This window comes from Anolis carolinensis, chromosome 1 (genome assembly GCF_035594765.1).
Source record: "Anolis carolinensis isolate JA03-04 chromosome 1, rAnoCar3.1.pri, whole genome shotgun sequence".
NCBI lineage: Eukaryota > Metazoa > Chordata > Lepidosauria > Squamata > Dactyloidae > Anolis > Anolis carolinensis.
The window spans coordinates 232,850,058-232,869,757 of record NC_085841.1 but is presented as its reverse complement, the minus strand read 5'-3'; the positions used below and the strand labels follow the sequence as shown (position 1 = coordinate 232,869,757).

General features: G+C 39.6%; 1 protein-coding gene across 1 annotated transcript in view; it reads left to right on the top strand.

Moving 5' to 3' along the window:
* Positions 1-19,700, top strand: part of thsd7b (thrombospondin type 1 domain containing 7B) — a 629,413-nt gene that overhangs the window by 425,242 nt on the left and 184,471 nt on the right. The window lies entirely within an intron of this gene.

Sequence of the window (19,700 nt, the reverse complement as noted above, 5' to 3'; positions counted from 1 at the left end):
TGACACTTCGTTCTTTTATCAGAGAGAACTCCCTTCTACTTGGAACTCTTCTCTAAAACAATAAACCTTGTGGTAAAAGTCAAGGTCATTTCAATTTGAGAATAAACTTTTTATGGGATTTTTCTGCCTCCCTATAGATAACCAAATCAAATGGAAATCAAATGTCCTGATACAGTATCTTTGTCAACAGCTTGGGCTGTATTTTATTTGAATCCGGGAGATAGGAATTTGTGCTGTACTTTAAAATATATCTTACAGTTTTTGGAATATAGAATACACAATAAAGATATTCATGTTTGTAACTTGTGGACTGCCTATGCAAAGAAAACAAATCTACATGCTACATAAACAGAAAAACTAAAAATGAAAAATAAAAAGAGTAGAAAAGAGAGATAAAGAGAATAAAGAATAAAATAAAATTTCTGGTCTTTTTCATTACTTGTTATTGTTGTTGTTGTGGTTGTATTTCTGCAAGTAATTTCCAACATAGGGTGACCCTAAGGTGAACATGTCATGAGGATTTTTTCAGTTGTTGAGAGGAGATTTGCAGACTTGAATCCTGATCTCCAAAGTCATAGTCCAGTGTTCAAACCACTACAACAACATGGCTCTTTCTACAGCTGCTAAAACTACCATACTTACTTCAGTCTAATGCACCATCGAACCTAATGCTCACCTCAATTTTCAAAACCTTGAAACCCAAATACATATTTACCGTATTACACAAATCGAATGCTCACCTTTATTTTGGGAAGGAAATTTAGTCAAAAAAGGTGAGCATTAGAATTGAATAAATATGGTAAGTCCTAATCTTTTTTTCAAATATTAAAGAAAAATACACATCTTTTGCTAGTATACATATAAAGGATAACTTGCCATACTAACTAGTTAACTTGAAGAAAGCTGGTAAAAGGTTACTTCCAATATATATCCATTAGCGTTAATTAGTGATAATAATGGCTTCTATTTTTAAAACTTTTCCATTCTCCCAAACAAATATATTTGATGTTTGATGTTTAGGCATTTAAATTTGATGTTTAGGCATTATTATTAACTACTTAACACATTGTTAATAAATAATAATAATAAAACTTTATTTATATACCGCCCTATCTCCCGGGTGGGACTCAGGGCGGTTTACAGTCATAAAAGCAAACACAAACATTACATAACAACATAATACACATTATTAAACAAAGTAAAATAATACAATTATAACAATAAATCACACTTACATGACCAGATCAAGAGGATGGGAACCATACAACCAATATATTAAAATGTATCATTTTAGGCTAGGGAAATCTTGTGCAATATATTCAATATATTCAGGCCCAGAAATTGGCGGTAGTCCAATGTAATTACTCAAAAACCTGCCGACACCACCAGGTCTTCAGTTCCTTACGGAAATTGGATAATGTAGGGGATTGCCTGATCTCTTTTGGCAATGCATTCCAGAGCCGGGGGGCCACTGCCGAGAAGGCTCATTCCCTCGTCCCCACCAGCCGCACTTGAGACGGTGGTGGGACCGCGAGAGGAGCCTCCCCGGAAGATCTCAAGGTCCGCACTGGCTCATAGGAGGAGATCGTTTGACTATTATTTTAATGTCTTTTCTATAACTGAAATCAATTTTCCCTATTATATAATGTAACTACAACATAGACTTTATTCAATGAAAAGTTCTTTTCTCCTCATAATTCTAACTCTAAACTGAAATAACAATAAAGTACATGTAATAATCATCTTCAGAATTCAGAGAAACAGAGAAACAAATCTTACCTCAAAACCATTTAGTTAAACCCTTTAAAGCCATCTTAAAGTTACAACTAACCACCTCATCATATTCACAGTTTCCCCTCCCATTTTATGAGCAGCCACCATAAATTTACTGGGCATCATGGCTGCCATCAGATGGCTTCCGGCGATTGCCCCTGCCCCCCTGTCACAGAGCGATCGAGAAACTGGGCAGGTCTGTAATCATGGGGAGAAATCATGAATTTAGCCAAAATGGTGCTGGGAATCCATTATTTTGGCTCTAAACAACATGTGGTATTATTTATTTATTTATTACAACATTTATATCCCACCCTTCTTACCCAACAGGGGACTCAGGGCGGCTTACAATAAAACACACATATAAAAACTGCACAGTACATTATAAATCAGATTCAAAATTATTAGCTTACATCAATAGGGTCCGTGACAGTCTCTGTTCTGTTTCAGAGCTTGCCATGGTGAAAAGGGGTATTCCAATGGGCAGCGAGGTGTCCTTAATAGCGAGTTGCCATCCCTCTTTACAGAAGTGCATAATAACTCCTTCCCTTCACAAATTTCTTTTAAAAAATTATTAATGACAGATATAGCATAACAGAGCCCTTTGTGGCATAGCCGGTTAAACCACTGAGCTGCTGAATTTGCTGACCAAAAGGTTGGTGGTTCGAATCCAGGGAGTGGGGTGAGCTCCTGCTGTTAGCCCCAGCTTCTGCCAAACTAGCAGTTCGAAAACATGAGTAGATCGATAGATTCCAGTGGGAAGGTAAAGGCGCTCCATGCAGTCATGCTGGCCACATGACCTTGGAGGTGTCTACGGACAACACCGACTATTCGGCTTAGAAATGGAGATGAGCACCAACCCCTAGAGTTGGACACGACTGGACTTAACGTCAGGGGAAACCTTTACCTTTACTTAGAACAGAGAACAGGCAGTTTTCCTTTGCTGATTTATTCCAATTATAATACTGTTCTTAGCAGAGTACTGTCATCCCTATTTATAGAAATGCATAATTACTCCTTCCTACAGAAAGAAGTGGTTTAAAATAGCATCCTTGTCTCAAGAGTCCAATGGGTTTAGATGCAGAACAATTGGATCCCATTGAAAGCAATGGTTTAAAAAAGCATACCTGACTCAAGAGTCCAGTGGGTTTAGATGTAGAACTATTGTATTCCATGGAAAGGGATTCTGGCAGATTTGCATGAAGAAAAAATCTGGGTGTGGAGACTTACTGCCTATGTATAGTGACGAAGATAGCGGGTGCCTATGGGGAAGCATTAAAAGTCTGATGTGAAGAGAATGAATGAAAGTGAGTGAGGGATGATAGGAAGGTACGATCAGCTCCCAATTCCTCTCTTTACGTGATTTAACAATACGTCTCAATACTGCCGTCTGATAAGCTCTTTGATTTTATCATCAAGTTCACCCCAAAATTTGACAAAATACAGATTTAAAGTAATTGAAATATGCTTTTCCACAACGTTCTCCCATTTGTGACCATAAAACTTTCTTCTCTAATGTTTTATTTCAGTCTCATGCCAAATTTCGTTCATCACAGGATTTAAGTGTTCTGAGATGTAGTTTTAATATTTCTAATGTCTCAGCTGTATTAGTCTGATCCACATCCACATTCTTGTTGATTTTTTCATCTATTGTTGAGATTGTAGTCCTACATTTCTTTATTTTTCTTTGCCTCCTCAGACAATATATCTTGCTGTTCCTACACATCCAAATATTGTGATTGTTGATAATCTCTTCAAGTTCATACTTTTATTCCTCAGATAGTTCAAAACATGTATTGTCTATTACATTCTCAATCTCCTCTGTAAAGTACTTTAACAAGACTGTTAGCATGTGTTATAACATTCCTCTTATTCCTCTCTGTCTATCAAACCCTAGTTGATAAAAAGCTGCCTCTTTTATGGAGGCCTCCCTTCCTTTCTTGAGATATAGTCTCTACATCTACCACTTAAGGACAAGGTAGATAGTAAACAGATTTAGCAACCTTGGCCAATGCAGTGCCTCCCTTTCACAAAACAAATATATTATCTCACACAATCTCCATTGTGTAATCCCAAATTAATCCAAATTAATAATATCCAAGAGATCTTTAAAATAGCTTCAGTTTTTGGAGCTATTGTTCATTGCTCCCAAATATATTGCTTATTTGGTTCCTATTTTAGTTGACATTTCTCGCGTTACTTCAAAAAGAAATGTTTACCAAGGCAAGCATCACAGCTCGGTCTAAAATTTCAAATTCCAGATGTTAATAAATAAAGTTTAGGGTGATTCTGTACTTATCACTAATCCCAGGCTGATTGATCATAGCCAATGCTGAATCGGCCCCAGTATGGTTTGGACCAGGATTTCATAAAGGTTTTCCACTTCCATGCCTTCCAGGACCCCTGGAGCAGCCTAATAAAGGCTGCCCTGACCAATCAGCGGCGGGGCCCGGCCTGCAGGCAAGAAGCAGGCCCCGGCCGCTGATAGGCCAGGGAGCGCTGTGGCGGGAAACTTTCCCGCCATGCAAGGGGCTCTGAGGAAGGAGAAGGCCCCTTCCGGTCCCAAGAAGCATGGGAGCGCCCACCCCCGCAATGGACGCTCCAGGTAAGTCTGGCCCTTCTTTTCCACTCCCATCTCCTATCCGCCTAAGAAATATTTTACATTACCTCAGGGATATAGGTATATAAAATAAGTACAAAAATTAAACATGTACAGATAATAAGCCACATTTGCAAGGCTTTCTAAATAGGCTGTTTTTTATGAAGTACAGCTGAAGCATCTTCTGCTGAGTCTACTGTAAACATTGTGTGTTGTTGCTAACATATTTGTGTAAATGGGTGTCTTTTACTATTGCAAATTTTTCATGACCCCAACACTGAACTAAGGGGACTGCATTTGGGGTCAGGACCCACAGTTTAGTATAGACCACCACCACCACCCCAACCGCTGCAGGGGGTGGCCGCAGTCCTGACCAGCCAGCAGTACCAAACTTGGATAGCCACCTTTACCATTTTCTCCTGTTCTCCTAGTCATGGTAGCCAAAATGTGCATCATGGGCTGTACTAGACATGTCACCTGGAGGAACGTTGACTGGGGCACCAGAGAAATAAGGGAGGGGGATAGAAGGAATTGGCCCCTTCCTTCACCCATCTCTTCTCTAATTTCCTCATTGCTCTGGTCAGCATCACTCCAAGTGATGAAAGACTGAAACAATTCATGTTGTACCCATTGCCCCCCCCCCCCCACAAGGAAAGTTATATCCCATGTCCCCAGGCTCCCTAAGCCAGGGAACACAACTGCTTATGTAAACAGTTGTGCTGATTCTCTTTTGGAACCAGCCCACCTGTTTCCTTGGCCCCATAGTCACAGTTTGCTGTGGATTCTGTGGGAGTACAGTAGAGTCTCACTTATCCAACGTAAACAGGCCGGCAGAACGTTGGATAAGCGAATATGTTGGATAATAAGGAGAGATTAAGGAAAAGCCTATTAAACATCAAAATAGGTTATGATTTTACAAATTAAGCACCAAAACATCACGTTTTACAACAAATTTGACAGAAAAAGTAGTTCAATACGCAGTAAAGCTATGTAGTAATTACTGTATTTACGAATTTAGTACCAAAATACCACGATTTATTGAAAACATTGACTACAAAAAGGCGTTGGATAATCCAGAATGTTGGATAAGCGAGTGTTGGATAAGTGAGATTCTACTGTATTTGGAACAATCTGTGGCTTTGGTTAAAACACTTCAAGACCAAGTTAAGCAGCTTTGGCTCAGTAAATGTAGTGGTCTGGATCAGCTTAATTCATCTAACTGCCAAAGAGCTGATTTGCTGGCCTTTCATGTTCAGGTTGTCCATGTAAATATGCCCCTAGACCTGGAAGTTGAATAAAGAGAAAAGAGATTTGGGATTCAGTGTCCATAAAGAGCTACTATACATGCTCTTCCGGTGAGGTGATAACAGCAGGCCATGATGGAATCCTACTACCTCATCACAAAGGGCTAAAATCAATAGCATGCACTGGTTTAGCTCAGGTCACCCACAGCGTCCGCCATCACACAATGCTGGTGGGGCTCCATAGGTGAAGTAGGGCAAAGCCAGCACATGCCACTGCCAATGCAACATGGGAGGCTTCCCGTGTTGCTACTGGAATGAATGGGGGAAGCCGCACACTCCACACACCCCCACAATGGGATCATCCAGGTGATGTGGAGCGTGGAGTGTCGGGTTTCCTATGCCCCCCCCCCCCCCCCCGAAGAAGCAGAGTGACTCTGGCAGCCATGTGACAAGGTCGCTAGTTTCCCCAAATATCTTTGCTGATCATTTTTTTAAAAAAAAATCCATGGTAAGGAACACTCTCAGTCAACCTCTTTGACATTCTTTTAATCTGGAAACTAGAGCTTGTCTCTAGCCTGTAAAAAAATGGTGTCACTTTTTCCATTTCATTACGGTGAAATCATTAACCTGCCATCTTTCCCAGAACTCATAACTTCATTGTGTTTGATTATTCTTTCTACACAAAGACTTGTGATGCAGTGGAACTTGAAGATGTACTAGTTGCGGGGAATCAATGTGATGAAAGGACAAACCACTTTCACAAATATTAATGTAGGTTATAAATCATGGTGTAGCTCTAAAATCTTCAAATAAAGCTAGCATGCTTTGGGGTTGGTTACTGTTTTGCTGTTTGAATTTATTAATTTGTCTCCATCCCTCCCTTTCATATTCATGAAATTTGGAAAAGAGAAAAAAACTGATTGTAATTTTGTTTCATCTGAACAAAGTGAAGATATGTTTCTCCTTACAGATATCATGCCTTATATGTGTTAGATGTTTTCTTGCTAAATAAGTCTGTTGCAATTAATGAAATATTTTGTTTGACTAGATATTTTTCAGTACATTAAGGACATGCATCTTTAATTCATAAGTTTTATAATTGCTTTCTAAAATGCTGCCAGTAGGCAAAGCTTGTGCTAATCTTTGCTTTAAGCTATAATTTGCCAGTGTCCTAACATTGCTGGCATCTATCATGATAAAAAGGTTTTCTGCTTTTTCTTTGGTTATGGAACATCTATTGATTGACTGATGATAGTATTCCAGTTTTTATAGCATGTTGAAGCTATTTAAAAGACCTTTTTTTAAAAAAAGAAAAAAGTAGATCCCTTTCTAAAGTGGTCTAAAATACTTTAAGAACTATGTTCACAATCCAACAGATAGCTAAACATTTCCAAATCCAATGCAATTTGTAGCATTAGCTCGCTACTAAAGGCTTAGAAATGGACCTGTAAAAAACTCAGATTCAAGTATGCAATAGTGAGTCAGGTGCAGTGTTGATTATATTTGGGTAGACTCCTAAAAGCTTGTTATGGCCAATTTAGGAATTATTCATTTCGATTGGTCTGCTCTAAGCATGGGGAAAGTGCAGCCTGCCACACTTTTTTGGACCATAAAACCCCCAGCAAGACTCACAATCCTCCCAGATCCTCCAAATTAATTTTAGGGTACAATTCCTCTTCAGAATATCAAAACCATTCCAAAACATGATATAATTTTGTAAACCCCCTCCCCCAGGTAAAGTGACTATTAAACTCAACTATTAAACCCAACCACTGAAACTTAGATCAAAACCTCTCAAAACCTAAACTGGAAATAATGTAATGTTGCTTCTGGTTTGACTGACAAAAGAGGTAATTATTGCAGCTTAATGGTCATGGGGAGCAAAAAATGGGCTACCTACTCTTGGTTCTCCCTAGAGAGATCCAGTACAGCTAATTTTATGACTTCATGAGTTGAATTAAAATACTTTTTGACTTCACACATCTAGAAATTTCTATTTTGTAAAGCTTAATAAAATGTTTGCTTTCTCAACTGGATGGACTGGTATTTTGTTACTATTATCCAAGCCATTAACAGTCCGTTTAATAGACTTTTCAGACTTGATTGACAATAACCTCTGTGTTCCCTGCATCTTGGCAGTCCCTATAGAAATGTGAGGTGAAAGGAATACATTGGTATGTGAATGTTGTTTGGACATACAACATTTTGCAACACAATAAAATAACCTTCTGCCTGAACAATTCTAAAATGGGCTTCATTTTTTCTGTCTTTCAGTTTTGAGTCTAAACATAAAACAGCAGAGAGAGGAAAAAAGCTCCCTCTACAATGGTTTGTGGTTTAAAATTAAAAGTGTGTCAGAAATGCAGCAATAATACATCCAGCATGGCTTTACAATCTTCTTTGCTATATTGATTTCAACCCCCATAATAGTTTGACTGTGTTGCCCAGTGAAGCAAATTCCCAAGATGCATTTTAGAAAGTGTGCAGTATTTTTTTAGATAGCCCTATTAATATCATCTTGCATGTGCCTTCAGGAAAGATTGGCTTATTAATCTAGAAAGAAAAATGTATTCCTTTTCTGAAGCTCTCTTGTTTTTAGATAGATAACATGCTCATCAAATATTGTGGAAGAGCAACCATGTGAAAAGTCACATTTGGGTTTCTTAAGCAATTGTGGCTTTAATCCATTTATCTGAGTTCAATTTCCTTTGCTCAAACTTATGTAGTATGTGCTGTATAGGGTGACTTTATAAGACGTAGATGGGAGGTGCTGTCATTTAGATTTAGCAAATTAGAACCTCAGACCATAGCTGAAGGAAGAGGTGTAAGAACAAATTACGTTTTACTCTTTGGCTGCTTTTCTCCATTTTCTTTCCATTATTTCCATATTTCTTCACAGCAAAGTTACACAGAGCCTTATGAAATTCTTTTCAAGATTCTACGTTAAATGTTTGTGGTTTCATTTGAAGAGGAAATATTGTTTAATTATTAAAACAGCAAAGTGACATGTTTTACTTCCCCTTATAGTGAGTCTTTGAGAAAGGTTGTAATCCTATTTCTGCTTCAGTTTGACTTGTGGAGTACACTACAATGTATTATGTGTTTACCTTTTTCAATTATTAACTATTAATCATTTTGTGTACAACTCCCAGCAGCAATGAAATGCTTCAGAAAGCTATATGAGAGGAAAAGAGCTACAATTTTGCTTTGTGCATTTGTATGTACCTTCAAGACTCCTGGCAACTTATGAATTCAATAGAGTTTTCTTAGGCAAGGGATCCTTAAAGGAGGTTTTGCAAGTTCCTTCCTCTGAAATATAGGCCACAGTAGAATCATGGCCATCCAGCCTCTGCTTAAAAACCTCCAGAGAAGGAGACTCCACCACACGCTGAGGCAGCATATTACCATCGGGAAGTTCTTCCTAATGTTTTGGTGGCATCAACTTTTTTTGCAATTTGCATGCATCGCTCTGTATCTTAGTTTCCAGAGCACAGGCTTGCCCTCTTCTCATTTTGAAATCCTTTCAAATATTTAACATGGCTATCATGTTCCCTCTCAGTCTTCTTTTCTCCAAACTAAACATACCCTGTTCTCTAAGCCTCTTCTCATATGACATGCTTTCCAGACATTTCATCATTTTGGCCTTCCTTCTCATTCTATCAATATCCTTCTTGAATTGTGGTGCCCCAGAACTGAAGACAGTATCCCAGGTGATGACTAAACAAAGCAGAATAGAGTGGGACTATGGTTTCCCTTGACATTACTCCTATTGATGGAGCATAGAATTGCATTGACCTTTTTAGCTGCCGCATCACGCAGTTGATTCATGCTTAGCTTGTAGTCTATTAAGACTCCTAAATCGCTTTCAGATGTACTGTTTTCAAGCCAAGTGTCACCCATCATATATCTGTACCTGATATTCATTAGTGATCTCTTATCAAAGTACTTACCAGGACTAACCCTGATTAGTTTCCAAGATCAGACAGTATCTGGTGCCTTTGAGGCTATACAATAGGCAAAATCCAATGTTTATGATCTATATATTGAATTAAATGGAAATAGTCACTGCTTATATAATTGCCTTTTAATTTAATTTATCTATTGTACCTCAGCATTGCATTAGATTCAACTGTGTTGCTCAATACATTTTTAAGGGGAGATTTCACTATGATAGGAATGAGAATGCTTGGAGAAACTTAATTTTTTTTTTACTTCATCTCCCAGAATTGTAACATCTTAGGAGATGTAGTCCAAAGCAAACAAACAAAACATAAAACCCATTTCCCAGCCCTGACAGAGCATTTATTGCTCAGTGCCAGAGAACATGCATTGTACGTCTTTGGGCCAAAATGTATTGACAATATCTTCCAATTTGAAACAATCACGGGTTGCCGAAGTAGGAAAAACATTTGCCTATTATTTTAGAGAGCAGCAGTAAAAAATCTGGATAGCTGGGACAAATAATTTGACAGAAAAAAGGAGCTTCATATGTTTCAGATGGAAAGCAAAGTAGAATTCTTTCATGAAACTCATTGGCTAACACATTACTCCAAAGCATTATTGTTGTTGTGTGCCTTCAGAGTGTTTCCAACTTACAGCAATTTTAAGGAGACCCTATAATGGATATTCTTAGTGAAAATTTGTTCAGGAGAGTTTGCCTTTCCTATCCTCTGAGTCTGAGAGAATGTGACAGGCCCAAGGTAGCACAGTGGGCTTCCATGGCTAAGTAGGGATTCAAACCCTGGTGTCTAAAGTTGTATTCAAAACCTCAGAACATTATGCCATGCTGTCTTTCATACTCCCAAATATACCGCTTTGGTAAAGTATTTTTTGGGTTACAACCAAATCTGAAGCTACAACACATCTAATTGATTCTCCACCTCATCACAAAGGGCTAAAATCAGTGGCATATACCGGTTTAGCCCAAGTCACCCACTGAGCCTGCCAGCTCCCATCAAATGACACTGGCAGGGCTCTGTGGGTGAAGCAGGGTAAAGCCAGTGAATGCCATTGGAAGCAATGGGTAGAAGCTCCACAATCAACACTTCCCCCATGGGATTGTCCTTTACTGGAGACAGATTATGCAGGGCATGGGGCACCGGGTTCCCCATGCCCCCTGACAATAGTAAGTGACTTCAGCGTCCGGGTGACAAGGTCATCATTCCAGGTTGAAAAATTGTCAGGGGCAATAGAAGATTTTGTACAAATTCTTCCTGGTATTTTCATGTCCTGGAGTGTAGTAGAATCATTATTGCATAGCAAAAACACATGTTATGTGTATTCAATATTCCCTCTGATTTCTATATGAAAAATGTTTGCTGTGCAGCAAAAATGTTTTCCTGTGATTGTAATCTGTTTTCTGCATAAGGAATGCAGTTTTGTCTAAAAGATCCACATGTAGAATAACAGTCTTTATATAACAGTTCACAATTTTTAAAAACAGAATACTGCTTTCCTTTGTCCTCATATGCAAAGATTAAATTGTCAAAAACTTCATATACTCCACATATTAATGGACTGCAACTTCAGCATTCCTCATAATTGTCTATGCTGTTCAATATTGCTGGAAGTTCAACAACATCTAGAGGGACATAGAGTTCTCACCCCTGAGCTTTTGTATTTGTCGGCTTCAGGCAGTGTAATTGAGAAAAACAGGTACGTTAGAACTTATAAAAGCTTCCAAATATGTGGAGACAAGAAAGGGTAATGAGGATTAACATTGTTCAATAGTTATTCCTTGCGGCCATGCATTTGTTTATTGATCCCCACTTCTCATAATTTCATGATTTTTAAAGTGTCAAGACCACAGGGCCTTCAAATGATTGTATTACCTTTTTTCTAATAGCACTATCTCCAACTTTCACATTCTTGAAAGACATTTTCCACCTTAATTATCTATCTAATTTTAACCTGCCCTCAGTAATCGTATAGCAAATATGGTTCATAAATTTGCAGAGGGTTTCTTGGAAAACATTTTGCCTGCAGATTGCATTATCTTTTATCGAGTCCCATAAAGAGGTAATTTTTGTGTGGTGTTTTGATGACACCGTAGTTTCTTGCCTGCTTCCCTCCACCCCTCCCAATCTATTGGTCTACTATCTACATTTAGCAGCTGCAATTCCTGTCTAAAAAAATCAAGAAGTTGTGATTTGGGGTGGGGGGAGTCATTAGCTCATCATCATCTGTTTCTGCTGTTACATTTCTCAGCAAGATTTTAGTGAAATGTTTCTTTTGTTCTCTTCCTGAGTACCTCTGCCAGATCAACGTTCACTTTACTTTGGCTTTGCTTTTTCTCCATGGGATTGGTAGACCAAACCATGCCTCTAATAGCACCTTCCTTGATTCTTCTTTGATTCTGCTGACTTTGGTCAGATTTGAAAGACCAAAACTACTTCATGTTTCTTTGGAAAGCATATATAAGTGTCTGGGAGACAGTGTAATGATAGAGAACTTTGCATTGATGTATTTTACATGTCTGGGCTGTAAATGAAACTGATCTGCACTTCCAGCAATACTTTTTACTTCTTTGAATGTCTTTTGCTGCTTTTGAAGTTTGGTAAAGACTTTGATTTATGGGGCAGAAAAACAGAGAAAGTCAGGAGTTTCAGTGCTAGAATACAGTCATGGTGAAGAATACAGCATTAGGATAGCAGCATGTCCAGCTTTTTAAATACAGTACTCTGCTTGAAAAACCATGATGGACCATCTTGTTCAACTCTGACTCAGCAACCAAGAGAAACTTGGAAAGAAATATTAAGAGCCTCAAACTTGCCCATCAACAATAAGCATGGAGGCAGCATGCAGCCACCCAGATCTTTTAGGGTTGTTGTCGTTGTGTGCCTTCAAGTCATTTCTGAGTTATGGTGACCCTTGTAGCTCACACAAGGTAATTTTGGTAGTCATAGGCTTCACACTCATGGTGAGATATGTGTATTTCTATTTAAATCAAGTAATTGTAACTTAATTTCATTGTAGTGTGTTAATTCTAAATGTGCATTTCTCCAGCATAACTGGAAAAAGATAATTGCAGATCTCACAGTCTATACAGTAAGGGGGAATAGAATTAGTATAGAAAACAGAGTTGCTTGAAAACTGTCATGGGTTTGAATGTTGATTTTCTTTCCTGGGATCTTCTAGTGGCCACATAGAGTCCATTTAAAATTTTTGGGAATATTTAGAAATATACCATTTTAGGACCATTCTCACCAAAATGCTAAACAGTGTGTGCATTTATAGAGGGTGGTTTATTTAAAATATGAATTGATCTCCTGGTAGAGACTCATATCCAACAATGGGATTCGTGAAACTATTTGGAAAAAATGATTCAGCTGTGGTCGTTTACACTTTTTACACTGGTGAATACATCCTGAAGTCTTTCTGGAAATTATTTTGTGCAGAAATACACACTGCACAATGCAGATTCTCACTGCAACGTTGTGATGATTTTATGTAGAACACATTTTTTGGCATTAAATGGCCAGTGTCCATAGTTTTCCATGTAGGTTTCTCCCCTTACAAAATTGCTGGGTTCTGCACAAAAAGAAAACCAAACTTTCATCAAACCCCATGTGACTATCTTTGTTGGATTTGGGTTTAAAATACAACAATCATGCACAAAACACATAAACATAGTTATCTGGAAGCAATGTAGCCCCACATTTTGAAAATACAAATAAAATAAAAAAATACACAAGACATTCAAAACACAGAGACTTCTGAGTGAGGAGCCAAAAGTAGAAGTTCCGTCTTGCTTCAGTTTGAAGTAAAAGAGAAGCAATCAGAAGAGAAAAACTGATTTTGAGGTTTCCAAAATCAGTCAGAAATACTTCTAGGAACAGTAGAAAACGATGATTCTCGTGAAGCTCCCTCCGTTTCATTTCAGTACAGAATTATCCTTCAAAATGTCATCAAAAGATACACATATGGGACAAAAACAGTGCAGAAATACAGGTATTTATTTTCTCCAGAGTGGGCAGAAACTGCAGAAATTGTTCAGACTTATTTGTCAGAACAAAAGAGTCAAATATCTTTGCCATGTAGAAGATGAAAGTGGGTTGGTTTGCTGCTTCTCCAGAGACTATCACATGAGGCAGTAGATTCAAATTGTAAGAGAAGAGATTCATCCTAAGCAGTGTTTAAGAGTGGAATACATTTACTTGGAGCGGAGTGAACAAACCTTCTTTGGAAGCCTTTAATCTATAGTTGGATGGTCCTCTTTCAGGAATGCTTCAGCTGCATATTCCTGCACTGTGTTGCACTGCTTGGCACTTTTGGTCCCTTCCAATTGTATAATTCTACTATTCTCTGAACTTTTACATCCCTAACTCCTGATGGAGATACAATTCACTCTCTTTTCAGACTACAAAACGATCAGTGTAGGATAGTCTAGCATGTTGAGAGCTATGGGGAACATGCATTTTGTTCCACATAGTGTGGTACCTCTCAAATGTTTTGAACAATGGCACATGTCTTCACAATAATGGATTCAGTGATCAACTCTGGTTTAGAAAACAATGGCCTTGACATCAGATAAACTTGATGTTTGCCCAGCTAAGACAAACAATAAAACAGCCACAATATAATATTTGGGTGAGACTGCAACACTGAAATACATATCTATACAGAATTTATAAAAGGTGGTGATATGAGGAATCCTTAGATTAGATTCCTTATTCTTATCCTAATTTTAAAAAACCTTGAATGAATGGCATAAAACAAATATTTATATTTTATTTATGCAAGAGTAACGCTTGCCAAATGTTCAGAAGCCTTGTGGAGTCAATTGATCCCATTTATGCATATGCGTGCTTCTGTGGAAACATCTGCTATTTACTGTATCTCTGACACTTAAACATTTCCAACTTCAGTGCTCCCTCAGAAACAGGAAGACGCTTGAAGAATTGTAATGGCTGTTCAAAGCATTGCATTATTTTCTCATTAAATTTTATTTCCTAAGTAACCTATTTCAGACTGAAAGAGATAATTATCAATTGTTTATATTTTCTTGATTTTCAGTGAAATGAGGTTTGTCAGGATAATTCTTTGCTATACTCTGCAGTTTCAGATCTCTTTTTGGTTTGTCTATAATAGAAGCATTTGCAATGATAGGAGACTCTATAGCTTCTTTTATTTGCTGCTCTACCGATGTATACTGTACACAGGAACCTGAAAACAGGAACTACTTCATTATAATTGGTTGCTTCTTTTCTGCTATGCTTGGCTTAAATTCAACATTATCCTGATGCTATATATGCTTTGCTTCCCCTGCATTACAAATTAGCTTTGAAGGATTTCTGGAGCAGTTTTCAGGGGCATAAGAGAAGACTGGAAGGAAAAATGCCCCTACTTCATTCCACTGATAGAAGCAGTTTCAAATTTAAATATCTTCTGTGGGATTGTGGCCATTGTTTCCAAAGCTGTTTTCTCTGGAATTATTTTTCAGGAATTTTTGCTGGAATCTTATATCACCTTTTAGTTAATGTTACATTCCATATACGTAGCTAAATATCAGAGGCACTAAGGAAGTGTGAAGAAGCATGCTGGGAACCACAGTGCACATATATGTGCAAAATGAACTAGTGTGTGATTGATGTGCAGTGCTCACCAACACTTTCCTGGTTTTGCTTCATAGTACTGTAACAGCAGTTCTCTGTTGGATACAGACATGAAACTGCCCACTTCTAATCTAGGCAGACATAAATCCACTTACAACGATGTTAAGTCCTTCTCAGCAGGATTCTGAAGTTTAGTTGGAAGTGCAAAAAGAAAGTAAAAACTATACTCTTTCACCATCTCAAGTTAGCTTTGTGGGGCAATTTTGGTTTTCAGGTCCCTCCGGAAGGAGGATAGTGATGGAACTTATCTTATCACTCTGGGGAGGGTGTTCCAAAGGTGGGGGCCACCACCGAGAAGGCTTGGGACGGTGGTGGGAGCGAGAGGAGGGCCTCCCTGGTAGATCTAAGAGTCTGCGCTGGTTCATAGGGGGAGATGCCATCGCGGAGATAGGCAGGGCCTGAACTGTTTAGGGCTTTATAGGTCATAACCTGTACCTTGAATTGGGCCTGGCAACTTACCGGCAGCCAGTGGAGCTGTTTTAATAGGGGCGTTGTCCCTATTAAAATTTGGTTCTCTTTCTCCTCCTCCTTTGTGTTCCTCCATTGGCTTTACCTTGAATAGCTGTGATTCCTCCACACACTTTTGTATGATTCCGTCAGGTGCTAACAAGTGATGATTGAGGTACCCCTGTGTTATTTCACTGTTGTTTTCATGATTTTAAAAATATTTGCTGTATCAACCTGTTCAGTATTGAATGACAAAGGGAACAAATGTCCATTTGGAAACTGGTGATGTACTGGGTTTATAGGTATGTTTGTATTTTTAGTTCTGACCTATTGTAGTTAAAGCCATTACTGACTCACAGTCCCTAGTACATGGTCAGTCTCTTATCTTAATATAAGTCATGTAAGGGAAGATAAGAGATATTACAGAATCACAATTTCCCTTCCTCTTCAGTGTGTAACTCTTTTAAGCTTCTGTCCACTTTCCAATCACATGGAGACACCGTTCTTTCCCTAACTTTGATTCTGCTCTATAATTTCTAAATCTTAACATTTAATTGGATTTTGGCTAGTATGTTCCAACAACATAACTACAATATTTTTTCTCCTTAGCTCACATATTCACTGTACATTTTCGAAACTATTTCTCTCAGTATCCCTCTTCTTTGAGTATACTGGATGGGGGTGTTGGGAGTTGCAGTCCCAGAACACCTGAAGGATTTCACACACATACACACACACCACTATTTATTCAGAAATCTTGGCCTGACTCCTTTTTTGTTCTAGCACTAATAGAGTCATTGGATTGATAGGATTTACATAAAAGTTGAGTTATCATTCAACAATTGATACAGCCAGCCCTCCACATTTGTGGGTTCAGCTTTTGTGGATTTGAGAATTCACTGATTTGATTCATATGTTCCTTCCACTGGAAATCACCCAAAGTCTTTTCTTGTGTTTTAAAATTTGCTTTTCTTTGAATAAGTACACACACGGCATCACTTCAAAGGCTGCTTTTGATTCCCTCTGTTTCAAAATCAGTAAGGCCCATGGCAAGAAAAAGTCCTGTCTGAAAAATTGTGCTCCTTCAAAATGAAAGATTATTTGTTTCCCAACCACAATTCAGAAGCAGTCATCGGCACCACCAAGCACCAGAAACACCCCAAAAGAAGTGGCCAGAATATCCTCTAAGGCAGTGGTTCTCAACCTGTGGGTCCCCAGGTGTTTTGGCCTACAACTCCCAGAAATCCCAGCCAGTTTACCAGGTGTTAGGATTTCTGGGAGTTAAAGGACAAAACATCTGGGGACCACAAGCTGAGAACCACTGCTCTAAGGTGGAAATTGCTCAGGTTGGCATAAAGTATTTTTTCCAAAACCAGAGTCAGTAATGTAGTGACTCAACCTTAGGTCTTATTCTAGGAGATAGCAAAGTTGGCATACACTATTATCTAAATATTTTAAGCACCTCAGATAGCTCCTTTAAATTGTGAAATATGATTCATCATCAAGGAAGCTACCAAACACCGGTGAACAGAGAATTCAGATGGATTAATAATTTTATTTGGGTTGGTTAGTAATTTTAAATAGAGGTTGGGTTGACATCTTTCAAAAGTTTTTTAGTAGTGTATTTGTTATGATTGAGCCTCATGGCTCTGTTACTGACAGACGTGGGCGTAAGACTCCTCGAGAGTCAGATACTCTCGAGGAGCGAGAGAGAAAAAGACTGCGAGACATATTTGCAGCACCATCTGACGAGGAGTCTTTCGAAGGGTTTACGGAGAGAATGGAGGAGGGGCTGGTTAGCTCAGAGGAGGATGAGATGGATTGGACTCGGGTAAGGGAGGAAGTGGGTGCCACTGGCCATGATGGGACAGAAGATGAATGGGGACCTTCAGGATTAGACCCATGGTTTAGCTGGAGGGATGGGACGGGATCCACAGCTGGAGATGCTGTTGGGCGTAGTCAGAGGTGTTCCAGCTCTGACGAGGAAAGTGATGAGGAAACGCCCGGGTTAAGGAGGACAGCTGACAGTGATGAAGATTTGTAACTGGCATAAAATGGGGCTTGGGAGCAATTGCAAATTGCGTTGGGCAAGGTAATCTGGGCAAACGCTTGGGATCCGTGTGTGTGTGGGACGCTTCCCTGAAGACTTGTGTGCTTTCCTGTGCTGTGACGTAAGTTGATTGGAATCCAGGGTCAGACGGCGGGAGGGATTGTGTGGGCATTTGTTTGTGCAAACCTGTGCTTACTCTTATTAGCTTGACCCTCCGTCGTCTTCTTGACGGACGCCATCTCCTGCTTTGAGAACTCGGACTGAACTGACCACGGCTTGTCTTCCCCCCTTCTTGGACTTGGAAAAACTACAAACGTCTGCTTCTGGCTTTGATCTACGGAACGGAACTGGTCTACTCAACTGCTACAATCCTTGGCTGATTTACTCGTGTTGGAGATCCTGTCTGCTGTGTGTGTGGGGGAGCGACGCAAGTTACTCTAAGCACAGTGTTGGCAGCAGAGAGGAATCTGCTGCCAATTAGTTGCATTCTTTGTATCTTTTGTTCCTTGGCTTTCGTTTCGTTTATACCCAGGCTGAAGCAAGCAGTTTGTTTTTACCCGGATTAAACTCCGGTTTAATCCGGTTTATCTTTTGAACATTTACTTTTGCCCCTTTTTGCTCCTAAAGGCAAAAACTGCCTGGCCCTTGTGTTTTACGGGCATTTTTGAGTTCTGTAATCTAATAAACTCTGTTACTTTGAATCTTGTGGCGTTCTGTCCTTGACAGATTGCCCAACGCCATAAAAAGTTTATTGCAGCAATAAACCCGTCAGGAAGACGATGGATGAGTTAAGGGCCAAAGTAGACCAATTGCAAACGGCTTTTACCGTTAGCCAAACAGCTCAGGCTGTGAAAGGACATGTTTTGACTCCTGAACGCTTTGACGGAACCAGGTGCAAGTTGCCAACCTTTTTGGCACAAGTGGAGCTTTATTTTTCTCAGCTCAGTGCTCATGCTTTTCCTACAGACACTAGCAAGGTGGCCTTTATTTTGAGTTTGTTGACCGGTCCCGCAGGACAATGGGCCACTAATTTAATTTTGGGAAATGACCCAGTCAAGGACAATTTGAATAATTTCAAAAAGTTGTTAACTGATACTTTTGGGGATCCTCTCCGCACGGAGAACGCTGGGTGGGCTCTGTATCGGTTGAAACAGGGAAAGGGGACTGTTTTGGATTACTTAAATAAGTTTAACCTGTATCGCCACCAGCTGGATTGGGGGGAAAATGCATTCATGCTTTTATTTACTGCCGGGTTAAGTGATATGCTCCAGGATGAATTAGCACGCTTGGAGCCGGCTGAAAGCTGGGACGCCTTAGTAGCTAAGGTGCTGCGTTTAGACGCAAGGTTCGAGGCTCGTAAACACTCAAAAGCAATGTGTGCGCCACCCATGCATGTAACCAGGGCACCTGTGGTGATGGGGGAAGAGCCCATGGAGCTTGGGGTCTTTAAAAAGCTGTCTACAGAGGAAAAGAGCCGTAGGAGGCAGCTGGGCTTGTGTTTGTACTGTGGGAATGCTGGGCATTTTGCCAAAAATTGTAATGTGAAACCTTCCCAGCTTTCGGGAAAAGGCCAGCCCTAGTGCGACGTGAGTCCAACGCACTAGGGCTCCTCAAGCAGTCAACTGAGGGGAGGAAGCATGTTTTCGTACCCATTACATTATCTGTTGGGGGAAGGGAACTTGTTTCTACTTTGGCACTGCTGGACTCAGGGGCTACGGTCTCCTATGTAGATATTGAGTTTGCTAAGAAGCATGGCATTCCTAGAGTGCGCAAGGCATGCGACGTGTGGGTGGAAGGAGCAGATGGGAGACTGCTGGAGACTGGGGTGGTTAACCATGAAACCTCAGCAGTAACGTGGGAGGTGCAGGGAGTAACGGGAACGTTTGTGTGGGATATTACGAGCTTGCCTAGATATGATGTGATCCTGGGGATGGATTGGCTAGCTGTAGTAAACCCACAAGTAGATTGGGCAA